We start from the raw sequence: 16,041 nt of genomic DNA, 5'->3' as shown, positions 1-16,041 counted from the left end.
GTTTAAGTGACCAACTCGCTGAATCAGAAGAGTGACTCGACGCGTTGGAGATGGAGCGTGAAACCCTAATTTTCGGGGTTTGGCACCCTATTTAAGGGATCATTAGCCTCCCTAAGTTCCTTTGCAGCCTCTTGAGAGTCCATAGACCCTAATTCATGTTTGTGCTCCATATTAGTGTAAATTTCAAGCTTGGAAAGAAGAGCTTGATGCAAGAAGCTTGAAGATCAACAAGTTGGAGGCAAGAATGTTTGTGGGTCTGAAGTCTATCTCAGCTAGCTTCATTTAAGGTATCAATTCATGATCTTGTCCTCATTTCTTTCTAGATCTCTTTGGATGAATTTAGGGCTTCTTGGCTTGGTTATGAAGCTATCTTGGGTATGAGCTTCATATCTAAACTTTCTTTGATTTATAAGTCCATAAAGTTATCAAGAGGCTGCAAAGGAACTTATAAGTCCATAAAGTTATCATGAAGCTATGGACTCTCAAGAGGCTGCAAAGGAACTTAGGGAGGCTAATGATCCCTTAAATAGGGTGCCAAACCCCGAAAATTAGGGTTTCACCCTCCATCTCCAACGCGTCGAGTCACTCTTCTGATTCAGCGAGTTGGTCACTTAAACACATGGCCCAAACTCGCTGCTACTCAACGAGTTAGGCAACCAACTCGTCGAGTAGATCTTGAATTCATGAGAATTCATAACCATAAATTGGTATTCGAGAATCGGGGCGTTACAATTTTCATGTAGTTGATTCTAGGCATGAATATGTGGAATGTGTTAGGTACAAGCTTGTAGAAAAAGAGTTGACATTGGTTGATACATCTTCAAGTGGTGAGGTTGTAAGGCTTAAAGCTACTATGGAGATTGTCAAAGGAGAAATTACTCACAGGTTCCTTTTAATGTTGTACATGTTTTGTTTTTCTATAATAAATATTATGCAATATTAGCAATGTATCACGTTTAATTACTGTTGGAACGATTACTTGTATTTGAAATATTATTGCAATGAACTATCTTTCCTATTTATTGTATTTTATTTTGTATTATGAGACTTCTAATGTGTTATTTAATTTGAAAATTACTAAATCCATCATAATATATAATTTTTAAAACATTTAAACTTATGAGATGCAAAAATGTGTGTCGTCTCTCTTATAAGTCCATAAAGTTATCAGCTTATAAGTCCATAAAGTTTGGTTTTGGCATTTTGAGTAATTAGAGACTTGCATGCACGTAAAGTTTGCAACTTTACGTGATAAACATGCCTTGGGAGCTTTGATCTGTAGTATGGAGCCTTGGCATGGCTTGAAAAGCATCTATATGGATGAGGGACTGAAAGGACTCGACGAGTCACATGGTAGACTCGACGAGTCATATGAAGATGGTCATGAGCTCGACGAGTTGGATGAACAACTCAGCGAGTCTGATGAAGATTGACTTGGACTCGGCGAGTGTGACAACCCAAAATTTCTATCTTGTACAAACCATTCACTTCAATCAAAGTCAGACTCGTTTTTGCTAACTTTTAGCACTGTTTAAGTCAGTTTGAGCATTCTGAGCTTAGTACATAATAGGAATCAGTATTTGGAAGTGTTAGTTTAAGTTCTAAACTACCTAGCAACCGTAAACCTCCTCAAAAAGGAGTTTACGGTCAATACCTTGAGTTTACGGTCAAGGTGACCGCAAAATCCATGCTTTATATATGACACTTAGTCATTTTTCAATCACTTTTACCATTTCAAGCCAAAGAACTCATTCTCTTTCAAGTACCATCCGACCTTTCTCTTAGATCTTCAAGATAGTAAGTGTTTCTTCCTTTGATTTGTTGATATCCTTCTATATCTAGTGGTTGTACATGATTTCATCCATGAAACCTCTTCATTTGGAAAGATCTTCATGTGTTCTTCATTTCTTCAAGAACACCAAGAACACTTAGGTGTTTTGGGCCGAAACCACCCTCATTTGCCTTCAAAACCGTAAGTACCATCCTCCTTTACATCTATCTAGTTAGGATCCTTCATTTTGGACTTAAGATCATCACTATTTACATGAATAAAAGAGTTTACGGTTCTATGAATCTTCATAGACCGTAAACCCTTATAAAGGGTGTTCTTATATCCTTTACCCTTCCTAAGGCTAAGCATGGTCCCAAGAATCCAATGCCTTTGATTGAAGCCCTTGAAAACCATCATTTGTGAATGATTTGGTAAGTTTGCGGTTGAATCTCCTTAGACCGTGAACTCCATGACTGTAAGGTCATTAGACCATAAACCCAAGAACCATAAACTCCAAGGACCGTGAAAACTTGGACCGTGAAGTCCCTTTGGTCATGCCTCTTTGACCGTAAACTCTATAGGGTGGCCATATACCCTCTTTATGCAATCATATATGATTGTATCCCATGAATCTAAGAGTTTCCTAGCCTATTAGGGTGTTATCCCTTATAATTAGTTGTTTATACAATAATCAAATACACATACATATCATTATATGTTTATTAGGATCTTTGTGTGCTCAAGGTTTCACCTGACACTCTACATCCTTTTTCCAAACATACTTCCGAATCATTCACTATAGGTGAGTTTATACCCCTTAATCTACCTTTTAAATGATTTTAAATGCTTTTATGGGGGGGGGATACAAGTTCAAACATTATAGTTATTATATCAATCACATGTGATTAATAACTATCAAACAAAGGATTTGTTATACTTTTAGCTGTTTCGTCAATCAAACTACTTCAAAATGTTTATCAAACTCTTTTACATGTTAAACTCTTTATCAAACTTGTTTTTACATGCCAAACCTTTTCTTTAAACCCTTTTAGACTTATATATTGTCAAAACCGTGTGTAATGCATATATAGTTGTATAAGTAAGGTTGGAAGGACTTAGGACTGATAACTCACTTTATTTGTTGTTCGTTGTTTGGTTGTGGATTTAGAGTACCCTGTTGTTTGTCCGAGTGTCGTTTGATCCTTAGTTATATATTATGTATATATGTATAAGACATAAAAGCTTTTGTCTCAGTTCAATACACTCAGTTATCCAAACAACTTTACTAGTATACTATAATAGGTATAGTTTAGGAAGTCACTATTCACTATTTCTAGTACAATGAAACATACAACGAGTCAGTTTATACATGAGCCAATACATACTATTATGAGAAACTAAGAGAACATACTATTATGAGAAACTAACAGAACATACTATTATGAGAAACCAAGAGTGTAAGATCCGGATTCCCAAGTATCCTATTTTAAGTATATATCTTGAGTTTTAGGGAGGGACTCAGCGAGTAGGCGCTCAGACTCGCTGAGCAGGATCGCAAATTTTATCCAGATTAATGACCGGAGTCGACGAGTCGATGAGTGGACTCGGCGAGTCCGCGCTTTTAACTGAAACCCTAAACCTCAGGGTCTGAGCCCTATTTTAAGGCCCTTATGGCCGTCATTTGCGGCCATTACTCCCCTGTGAAAACCCTAGTGAGCGAAGAGAGAGCTTAGAGAGCATTTTGGAGGCTAATTCTTCATCCTTTGGTGTGATCTTGCAAGGAGTGGGGAAATCCAAGCTAGATGGATTGTGGAGCTTGGATCTGTGTGTTCACACTGAGATTCATGTTTTGAGGTACAAGTTCCTTCCTATTTCGTGTATTTGATAGATTCCTTGAATCTAGGGTTTCCTTTGTACCATTTTGAGTTGGATTGTGAAGCATTTGAGGTCCCTTTGGGAATAGATGATAGATCTGGACCTTGAGAGGTCCAAAAGGTCCCAAGCTTCCAGCTTTATGAGGTTTCACGTGAGCCTTGAGAGTTGAACCCCATTTTAAAGGTTATTTCTCCATTTTTGGACTTATAAGCATTGTATGAACGTAAAGTTTGAACCTTTACGTGACTTTTGAGTGTTAGGAGGTTAGATCTACTGGTTGGTGAAGCAGATCTGACCTCAAAGGATCGTTTGAGTGTTTTCATGGGAGGAACTCACTGAGCCCATAAGGCACTCGACGAGTCGAGTCGGGTTGCCCCACGATTCGCGACCTGTGATGACCCGTTGAGCGTAGGGCTAACTCAGCGAGTCAAGTGAGGATCAGGGGTGAAGAGGACATGTATTGCCTCGCCGAGTCGCACGAGTGCACTCGACGAGTCTGGTCAAAGTTTGACCGTTGACTTTTGTTGACTTTTAGGGTTTGGTCAACAATCGGAATTGTGGACCATTTGAAGGGTAAAATGGCCTTCTAACCTTCTTATGAGTCATGGAAGAGACTAGTCTAGCCTGGAGAGCCGTTATTGATTTGAGATAATTGTTTATGTGTTTAGGAGGAGGCTATATCAGTTTATACGTGTGCGAGATTATCCGAGATAGGCGAGGTGAGTCTTCTCACTATACTGTACCTAGAAGGGTACCTATGTATGACCGGGAGGTCTTATACGTGTTATATGTGCTGATATGTGATATGTATGTGTTATGTATGCTATGTATGATAAGGACCGGAAGGTCAAGAGGACATGGACCGGAAGGTCAGGACGTTACGGACCAGAAGGTCGGTACGGTTAAGACCGGAAGGTCTACCGGGATTTTGGACGGAAGTCCCCTAAGACACTTGGACTGGAAGGTCCCACAGAGTTATGGCCTAGAAAGGTGTATGTGTTGTATGTGGTATTTTGGGGAGCTCACTAAGCATTTATGCTTACAGTTGTTGTGTTGGGTGTTTCAGGTACTAGCGAGGACCGTGGGAAGGCACCGGCATGATCCGTACACACTAAGAGGATTTATGTATTTGATATCTTTTGAGATTCTGGGATTTGTTTGTTATGATGACATTGGATACAATTGTTGGATATTTTTTTTGGTGATTGAAATTACGATTTAAAAATGAAAAAGTGTTTTGAAAATTTACGTCGTTACAAGTTGGTATCAGAGCCTTGGTTTGAGGGATTCGGGTGCATCTAAACTCAAACAGAGGATTTGAGAAAGTTTTTCTTAAAATAAATAGTTGTTCCAAAAGAGTAAAAGATTTTGAGAAAAACAGAAAGGAGCAGTGTGTACGATCAGCTAGCGCGCGAACGGTGATTTCCCAAAATACCCTTACATTATGTGTTATGAGATATATGATATGCATGCTAGAGTAGGATAGGTATTCATATTAGGACTAGAGTGGCCTGATTTGTGATGCCTTAGCCTAGGAGGATTTCTGTTGCTATTAGATGCTTGAGAGTGTGTAGGTAGCAGTAAGGAGTTTATGAGAGGTCTATCGAAGGGTAGCCTATGCTACCGAAGACACCATATCAGTACGCAGTCCAAGTAAGAATCCTTAGGGTACTAGGGAACAAGTAAGGTTGTGTATCAAGTGCGAGTATGCTCGAGTGGATCCCTGATATTTGATGTTGTATTTCAGAGAGACATCATGGTTGGGACACGCCACACACTGGAGAGAAGTGGTGTTAGCGATGAGGAGATCCGCAGGTTCATACATGAGGAGGTGGCTGCGGCCATTTGAACTAAGATACCGGAGATGTTCGGGTCTATCAAGACCATGTTGATCGAGACTTTTGATGAGCGGTACTCGGCAGTGCCAGAGGCTACTGCTACTGCAGCGGTGGCTGCTGCCAGGCCTCAGGGAGGTGACTCATTGTTGTTTCGGGAGTTCAGCAACACGAAGCCACCAGAGTTTGATGGGACACAGGACCTGATTGCTGCGATGAGATGGATTTCTGACATCGAGGGATGCTTCTACACGAGTTCATGTCTGGAGCATCTGAGGGTACGGTTCGCGTTGAACCAGCTTCGCTTGGGAGCGAAGGACTGGTGGATGTTCATGACGGTGAGCTTCACTCTTAAAGAGATTTCAAAGGTGACCTGGGAGAGGTTCACCACCATGTTCAGAGATGAGTATGTTCCCCCAGTGTAGAGGGATCGGTTGGCTCAGGAGTTTTTTACCCTCAAGCAGGGTACTGATTCTGTTACTGTGGTTACCAGCAAGTTTCATGAGAGGGTGATGTTCTGCCCTAAGCAGGTGTATACTGAGCAGGAACGCATGACCCGGTATTTGGGCAATCTGAGGAGTGATATTCGGGAGTTCGTATCGAACTCGACTTACCGGACATTTGCCGAGGTCCACGAAAATGCCCGGAAGAGGGAGATTGAGTTGGAGACTCAGGCCAGGGAGGAGGCCGAGTCTCGGGGGATGGATCGGCGGCCGACACAGTCTCAACTGACAGCCAAGCGGGCAAAGCCCGCCGATTCGAGATCTAGAGGCCAGAAGGGCCGCACTTGCAGAAAGTGCGACAAGGATCATGAGGGGTTCTGTCGATCAGGTGCTTACTACAAAAGTGGTAAGGAGGGTCATATAGCTAAGGATTTCCCCAAGGGATTCATGGTTTATTTTCATTGTGACCAGACGGGCCACTAGAAGGCCGAGTGTCCGTAGCTGCGAGGGACATCATAGGGAGCACAACAGGGATCTGTCCCTGCTGCCGTGCGAGCTGATGAGGTTCGGCCGGTGAAGGCCGAGGCACCCAAGGCTCGTGGGAGAGCCTTCCAGTTGACAGCGGAGGCGGTCCGCCCAGCGCCCGATGTCATGGCTGGTATGTATTCTTTCATTTATTTATGTTAAGTTTAAAGTGTTGTGCTTATATCATGATATGCGTAGGTACTTTTCTTGTGAATTATGTACATGCTTTGGTGTTATTTGACACGGGTGCGAGTCGGTCATTTATTTCCCTAGTGTTTAGTCAACACATCAGTATCCGGCGATAGGCGCTGAGTCGACCTCTGCGAGTTTCTATAGCTGAAGAGCGAGAGGTGTATGCTACAGATGTGATTCGAGGATGTGTACTTGAGATCTTCGGTGTGGAGTTGCCGATAGATCTAGTCCCGATTGCAATGGGGGACGTGTGTGTCATAGTGGACATGGATTGGTTGAGCCGATTTGGGGCTGTTATAAACTGCGGGCGTCAGTTGGTGATGATACGAGACCCTAGTAGGGGAGTACTTACGGTGTACGGCGAGGGTGCCCGATGTGGGTCCGCGCTTTGTTCGGCTGCTAGGGCGAGGCAGAGTTTACAGCAGGGCTGCAACGAGTTTGTAGCCTATGTAATGGACACACGAGTGGCCGCTGGGAGGCCAAGTTCGATTGATGAGGTTCCGATAGTGCGCGAGTTCCTAGATGTTTTCCCTTAGGAGTTTCCGGGTGTGCCTCCTGAGAGGCAGGTAAAGTTCCTTATCGATTTGGTTCCAGGGGCAGCGCCTATCGCCAAGGCGCCTTATCGCCTTGCGCCGCCGGAGATGCAGAAGTTATCCTCGCAGTTTCAGGAGCTGCTGGAGAAGGGGTTTATTAGACCGAGTAGCTCACCATGGGGAGCGTCGATCCTTTTTGTTAAGAAAAAGGATGGTTCACACCGGATTTGCATTGATTACTGGGAGTTGAACAAGTTGACGGTAGAGAACCGTTATACTTTACCGAGGATCGACGATTTGTTCGATCAATTGCAGGGAGCATCTTGGTTCTCCAAGATTGATCTGAGGTCGGGATATCATCAGATGAGAGTGTGAGAGGAGGATATCCAGAAGACGGCGTTCAGAACTCGTTATGGGCATTACGAGTTCGTGGTGATGCCTTTTTGGCTCTCCAATGCACCGGCAGCGTTCATGGATCTCATGAACAGGGTGTGCATGCCGATGCTGGATCGGTCGGTGATTGTGTTCATTGATGATATTTTGGTGTATTCGAGATCTAGAGAGCAGCACGAGGAGCATCTGAGAGAGATTCTCGGGGTATTGAGGTCGGAGAGGCTTTATGCCAAATTCTCCAAGTGTGATTTTTGGTTACGAGAGGTCTAGTTCTTGGGACACGTCGTTAACCAGGATGAGATTTTGGTCGATCCTGCCAAGATTGAGGCGGTTATGAGGCGGGGGTGCCGAGATCACCCACCGAGACCAGGAGTTTTCTAGGATTGGCCGACTATTATCAGAGATTTATCAGGGATTTCTCCAAGATGGTCGTTCCTCTCACCAGGTTGACCCGGAAGGGTGTTGCCTTTTCATGGGGTCCGGAGCAGCAGACCTTGTTTGAGACACTTCGCCAGAGATTGTGCGAAGCCCTAGTGCTAGCCCTACCGGAAGGGATGGAGGATTTCGTGTTGTATTGTGATGCATCGATATCGGGGTTGGGTGCAGTACTTATGCAGAGGGGGCATTTTATAGCGTATGTGTCGAGGCAGCTGAAGCCTTATGAGACAAGGTACCCCACCCACGATCTCGAGTTGGGGGCAGTGGTGTTCGCCGTTAAGATCTGGCGTCACTATTTGTATGGGGTTTGGTGTACCATCTACACAGACCACAAGAGTTTGAAGTATTTGATGGACCAAACCAATATGAATATGCGCCAGAGGAGATGGTTGGACATGGTAAAGGATTACGATTGTGAGATCCTGTACCACCCGAGCAAGGCTAATGTTGTAGCTGATGCCCTGAACCGTAGGGCGGAGAGTGCCCCGATTCGAGACATTTGTATGCGGTTGACAGTGATGACTCCGGTGTTGGAGTTCATACGGGAGGCCCAGGCAGAGGTCGTGAGACCGTGTTGTGGTGTTGATTATGATGGCATGTGCGGAGTTAGAAAAGATCTAGCGATTCATCATGTAAAATCAAGAACACAAGGAGTAAATAAATCTTTGTAAGCTCTTATTACATCTAGAAAGATTATACAAATGGGTTTGTATACAATTTCTCTCTCTAGTCTAACACTCCAAATGGACTCTTACATAATGGGAGTCACTCACTTCCTATTTATAGGAAAGACTCAACCCATTTACACATACAAAGAGGAAAGCCTAAACACTACATCCAATCATGACTTTGCACCCTAACATTCTCCCCCTCAAAGTTAGGATTGGATATCCGACTTTAATCTCCAACGAGCTAGCGCGATCAAGACCAAACTCCCCCTCGAAGTAACACCGGTCTTCAAATTCGCAAATGAATATTCGACAAACCCGAGAAGCTTCGAATACCCATCATTCTCCTCCTTTTTATAATCAAAAAATGATTATAAAACCCACTAAGGATGAGAAGTGCCCGAGGAATAGACAATACAATACTCCCCCTTGATGTGTACCAAAAATGAATCACCAAAAATCTTGCACAGAAAAACAATCACGAAAAAGTCACAAAAAATTTTCAATTTATGAAAATTTTTGACTTTTTGGGTGAAAGTTGCAAGATTTTTCAAAAACCGGGTAGGAATTGTCACTTTCTGAAACTTGCAGGGACCCGTTGCGCCAAAAACAACTTAATATGCGAAACTCTAGCCCATTTGCGAAACCGGGCATAAAGCGTAAATTCGCACAAACTGCAAGGACCAAAACTGAAAATTCTGCAATTTCTCAGCTTATATTTCCCATTTGCGAAGTTGGGTATTTATTTCCAAAAATGCGAAACTGCAGGGACTCTTTTCGAAACTTCTGTTTTCTTTTCCAATTCACGAATGTTTCACAGTAAAAGACTTCGCATCTTACACCCATGCGAACACAAAACAATGATCTTCTTCAACCATTCGCATTTTCATGTTGTCATATAATGCGAATCATTATCTCCTTCGCATTCTTAACCCCAATCAACCAAATGCGAACTCCATTCACACAAATGCGAACCTGATTTTGCTTTTATATGGAACTGCTCCCAAATGCGAACTCTATATCCCATCTTTATATGCGAACCAAAAAACCATCAACCACACACTTGTCTCACCAAATGCGAAAACCAAGTGAACAACAAAATCGATTCATAGATGCGAACTCATCTGATTTCATATGCAAACTGACACCCATATCTGAACTCGCACAAATCAATCACAAAATTTTCTCATTCGCATTTCAACAATCGAACTTGCTTCATCTGTTCGTTATCAATAATTTGTGAACTAATCCTCAAACTATAGAAATTATTTTCGCAGCCTTTGTTATCAATCAACTTCCAAGGCCTTTTCTTTCAGTTCATAATCATCGACCATCGATCTCAGTTCGTTCTCAAGCCTTTACTTCGCATAATCGATCCTTGACAATCGATCAAAAACGAAGTCAACATCACAAATCAAGAACTTCATTTTCCAGTTCATCAAAATCAAAATAAACTTGTCCAGTCACTTTACGTTCTTCGCTTTTTGGTTGTTGATCCAAATTGAAATCTTCGATTTCCAGGAATCGAAATCAAAATCAACAATCAACAATAGACAAAAATCAGTCGACTCCAACCATTTCGATTCCAAACATTCTTAATCGATTCACTCAAGCCGATTTTGACTATTATCAAATCAATTTTGACTTTTGAATTTGAACTCAACTGTGTCACAGATCGAAATCCAAATAAGATCTCATGTGCAATCGTCAAAACGAATCAACAAGTATCGATTCTAAAGATGTTTTCCAAAATTGACAAGTTAAATCAAGCTTTGATTTCAATCGTTTCTTTAACTGTTGACTTCCAAAATTGACAATTTGATCAAGATCGATTTCAACATATAACAAATCAGATGAGAAAAAAAACGCTAATCGATTATCAATAAGGCTGAAAAGAAAACGAATGGCATGAACATCTTGAACAATTATTGGAACACAAACAGCCAAATATACCACTGAGAATGCGTACGGAGAACAAGAGCAAATATCGAGTCAAATTGATTTAATGATATATGATCTTTTTAAGATATATGATCGAAATAAGATGTTGGGCTCACACAATTCATGAATAGTAACTGACTCAAGAATTGGATCAAACAACGAATTGTTTTTGGGCTTAAAATCAATCGGATATGAACAATGAACATATTTATTTTTAAACAAAATGAGTTGAATTTGGTTTTGATCTAAACAAAAATAATTGGATCAACAATGGGGTTGAAACGAATTTGATCCAATGAAGCAAACCGATCAAAAATGAAAAACGTGAAATACGAATCAAAATCATGGATGTTTTGGAGTCCATTTGAGAATTTGAGATACCTTATTGACGAATCAATTTCTGTTTTCAACGAGCGAATCAAATTTGGAAGATCTTGGTTCTTTTGTCGGAATGAGAAAATCTCCAAATCGAACATTATACCACCCACCATGCGAGATGTACAACTCGTTCTTCGTGTTCTTCGTCGATCCAAGAACATCTTCAAAAGAACCACCAACACATTTGGGTTTTGACTTCAAATTTAATGCAACGTTTGGAGATTGTTGCTTTGGAACCCAAATTTGTTTCACGGATTTCGGCTTCACAACATTTGACGATTTTTGTGAGTAAACCCGTTTGTTCTTCCGATTCATCTTCTTCTTCTTTTTCTTTCTCATCTTTTTGCATCTTGAAGACTTGACTTCATGAACAAACCCACTTTCAACAACATGAACATTTTGAGTTTGAATCAAATCTTTTGGAGTTTGATATTTGTGAATTTCTGGAACCACCGGCTTCCGATAAGGAATCATTCATATCATCGGTTTGAACTCCAATCGAGCAAAAAACTTTTTCATCATGAGAATCAACTTGAACTCCTTTTTCTTGAACATCAAGAACATCACATTGAACTCCATTCTCAAGAACTTCAACAAACTTAAGAGCACAAAGATCATTTGGTTTTCAATTAGAGAAATGTATTTCTTATTAAACAAATCTCTTTCTTCTCCTTCCTTTTGATTTCTACTACGAACTAATATGGACAAGGCAATTTTATTCAACCATGCAATCTTACAAAGTGGTTGAAATACCAAGCTTCCATGAGCATCCTTCAAACCTCCATAAGAAACCATATTACCCCATGAAATCAATTTGCTTAACACCAACCCATAAAATTGATCTTCATTGACTTTGTATTTGATATCTTCAATGATCACAATCCAAGAATCATATGGCAAACCCACCATGATCACAAAAACTTGAAGAATTCTAGAGAGAGAAAGTGATTTTGAATGGGTTTTCTAGAGAGAGAAAGTAAAAATCACTTGAATTCTAGTGAAGAAAATCAAATTATGAATAGAATCAAAGATGAATTCGATTTCTAGAATCCAAAAACTCTCTAAATCATGAAGATCAATGAACAAAAAATGAATCACTAAATCAAAATCGCCATCAAGGATCAATTCTTGATGAAATCAAGAACACCCGCTCTGATACCAATTGTTGTGGTGTTGATTATGATGGCATGTGCGGAATTAGAAAAGATCTAGTGATTCATCATGTAAAATCAAGAACACAAGGAGTAAATAAATATTTGTAAGCTTTTATTAGATCTAGAAAGATTATACAAATGGGTTTGTATACAATTTCTCTCTCTAGTCTAACACTCCAAAATGGACTCTTACATAATAGGAGTCACTCCCTTCCTATTTATAGGAAAGACTCAACCCATTTACACATATAAAGAGGAAAGCCTAAACACTACATCCAAGCATGACTTTGCACCCTAACAGACCGGAGAACCGTAAGAGAGAGTGGGTGATTGGGAAGGTACCAGAGTTCATTACCGATAGCCGCGGGCTTATGACCTTTATGGGTCGGATTTGGGTGCCATATGCAGGCAGGACGTGCACCACTTTGATGGAGGAGGCGCTTAGATTGAGATTTTCGATCCATCCCGGGGCCACTAAGATGTATTTGGATCTGAAGAAAGATTATTGGTGGCCCTGTATGAGGAGGATGTAGCATGGTTTGTTGAAAGGTGCTTAACATGTCGCAGGGTTAAGGCCGAGCACCAGTGTCCGCATGGCATGTTGCAACCACTTTGAGGTTCCCCAATGGAAGTGGGAATAGATTTCTATGGATTTCACCACCAAGTTGCCGAGGACCGCGACGGGTGTCGACGCGATTTGGGTGATCGTCGATCGGCTAACGAAAAGCGCTCACTTTCTTGCTATCAGTGAGAGCTCTTCTACTGAGAAGCTGGCAGAGTGGTATGTGAGGGAGGTGGTATCGTGGCATGGAGTGCCGATCTCGATTGTATCAGATCAGGATGTATGTTTCACTTCCAGGTTCTGGAAGAAGTTCCACGAGGAGTTGGGCACGAGGCTGCATTTTAGTACCGCTTACCACCCTCAGACGGACGGACAGAGAGAGTGGACGATTCAAACACTCGAGGAAATGCTTCAGGCATGTGTGTTACACTTCGAAGGGAGTTGGGACACGTATTTGTCGTTGGCTGAGTTTTCCTATAACAACAGTCACCATTCAAGCATTGGTATGCCTCCCTTCGAGTTGTTGTATGGGAGGAGGTGTCAGACTCCCATCTGTTGGGGAGAGGTAGGGCAACGATTGATGGGTAGCACTGAGATAGTGCTTCAGATGACAGAGCAGATACAACAGGTCAGGCAGATGTTGTTGACAACTTAGAGTCACCAGAAGAGTTACACGGATAGGCGACGATCCGAGCTCGAGTTTCAGGTCGGAGACTTTGTACTTCTGAAAGTGTCTCCTTGGAAAGGAGTGATTCGATTCAGGAAGAGGGGCAAGTTGGGGCCCCAGTATATCGGGTCGTTCAGGTTGACCGCGACGGTGGGCAGGGTAGCTTATCAGTTGGAGCTACCTGCGGAGTTGAGTCAGATACATGATACCTTCCACGTGTCTTAGCTGAGGAAGTGTATAGCCAATGAGTCAGCGGTGGTACAATTGGAGGATATTCAGGTGGATGCGATCCTGAATTATGTTGAGAGGCCAGTCGCGGTGGTGGATCGGAAGATCAAGGTTTTGAAAAACAAGGAAGTGCCACTGGTTCTGGTTCAGTGGCAACATCGAAAGGGATCTAAGCTGACCTGGGAGCCGGAGGCGGAGATGCGGAAGTTTCATCCAGAGCTGTTTGTAGAATAAGACTTCGGGGGCGAAGTCTGTTTCTAGTAGGGTAGAATTGTAACATCCGGATTCCCAGGTATCCTATTTTAAGTATATATCTAGAGTTTTAGGGAGGGACTCGGCGAGTAGGCGCTCAGACTCGCTGAGCAGGATCGCAAATTCTATCCAGATTAATGACCGGACTCGACGAGTCGATGAGTGGACTCGGCGAGTCCGCGCTGTTAAGTGAAACCCTAAACCTCAGGGCTTGAGCCCTATTTAAAGGCCATTACGACCATCATTTGCGGCCATTACTCCCTATGAAAACCCTAGTGAGCAAAGAGAGAGAGAGCTTAGAGAGCATTTTGGAGGCAAATTCTTCATCCTTTGGTGTGATCTTGCAAGAAGGAGTGGGGAAATCCAAGCTAGATCGATTGTGGAACTTGGATCTGTGTGTTCACGCTGAGATTCACGTTTTGAGGTACAAGTTCCTTCCCATTTCGTGTATTTGATAGATTCCTTGAATCTAGGGTTTCCTTTGTGTCATTTTGAGTTGGATTGTGAATCATTTGAGGTCCCTTTGGAAATAGATGATAGATCCGGACCTTGAGAGGTCCAAAAGGTCCCAAGCTTCCAGCTTTATGAGGATTCATGTGAGCCTTGAGAGTTGAACCCCATTTTAAAGGTTATTTCTCCATTTTTGGACTTATAAGCATTGCATGAATGTAAAGTTTGAACCTTTACGTGACTTTCGAGTGTTAGGAGGTTAGATCTACTGGTTGGTGAAGCAGATCTAACCTCAAAGGATCGTTTGAGTGTTTTCATGGGAGGAACTCGTCGAGCCCATAAGGGACTCGACGAGTCGAGTCAGGTTGGCCTGTGATTTGTGACCTATGATGACCCATTGAGCGTAGGGCTGACTCAGCAAGTCGAGTGAGGATCAGGGGAAAAGAGGACATGTATGGACTCGCCGAGTCGCACGAATGCACTTGACGAGTATGGTCAAAGTTTGACCGTTGACTTTTGTTGACTTTTAGGGTTTGCTCAACAATCGGACTTGTGGACCATTTGAAAGGTAAAATGGCCTTCTAGCCTTCTTACGGTCATGGAAGAGACTAGTCTAGCCTGGAGAGACGTTATTGGTTTGAGACAATTGTTTATGTGTTTAGGCGGAGGCTAGATCAGTTTATACGTATGCGAGATTATCCGAGATAGCCGAGGTGAGTCTTCTCACTATACTGTACCTAGAAGGGTACCTATGTGTGACCGGGAGGTCTTATACGTGTTATATGTGCTGATATGTGATATGTATGTGTTATGTTTGATATGTATGATAAGGACCGGAAGGTCATGATGATATGGACTGGAAGGTGAAGAGGACATGGACCGGAAGGTTAGGAGGTTACAGACCAGAAGGTCTATCGGGATTTGGGACGGAAGTCCACTGAGACACTTGGACTGGAAGGTCCCACAGAGTTATGGCCTGGAAAGGCATATGTGTTGTATGTGGTATTTTGGGGAACTCGCAAAGCATTTATGCTTACAGTTGTTGTGTTGGGTGTTTCAGGTACTAGAAAGGACCGTGGGAAGGCGTCGGCATGATCTGTACACACTAAGAGGATTTATGTATTTGATATATTTTGAGATTCTGGGATTTGTTTGTTATGATGACATCGGATACAGTTGTTGGATATTGTTTTTGGTGATTGAAATTACGATTTAAAAATGAAAAATTGTTTTGAAAATTTACGTCGTTACAAAGAGAACATACTATTATTAGAAACTAAGAGAACACACTATTATGAGAAACAATACATACTATACACTATACAAGAGCACATACTATGATGAGAAACAAAGAGAACATACTACATACTAGACAGAGAGAACATACATTACACTATTACATACAATACATATACAAGAATACTATAAAATAAATGTAAGGCATGGTTTCAGGGCATGGCATCACTGCCATAAATCATTTTGTATCTAGAGTCTCCTGGAGGGAGAGCGTGAACTTGTGTAAAGATATATACTGGATTGACTATCCTACACCTTGCTGTTCGCTACAGTGGGACTTGCAAGTCCACGGGTGCCAAATGTCATTTCTTCCGACGTCTTACATCGCCATGTTTTTAGTCGATAGTATGGTGCAATCATATCACATTATACCTTAATTAACAACTGGTTCAAGGTAGTTAGTACAACAATAGTTACTATAATACAACACTACAGTACTA

The sequence above is a fragment of the Lactuca serriola genome, chromosome 9 (assembly GCF_051521515.1).
Source record: "Lactuca serriola cultivar US96UC23 chromosome 9, Lser_US96UC23_V15, whole genome shotgun sequence".
In the NCBI taxonomy this organism is placed as follows: domain Eukaryota; kingdom Viridiplantae; phylum Streptophyta; class Magnoliopsida; order Asterales; family Asteraceae; genus Lactuca; species Lactuca serriola.
Note: the sequence above shows the minus strand (reverse complement) of the source record.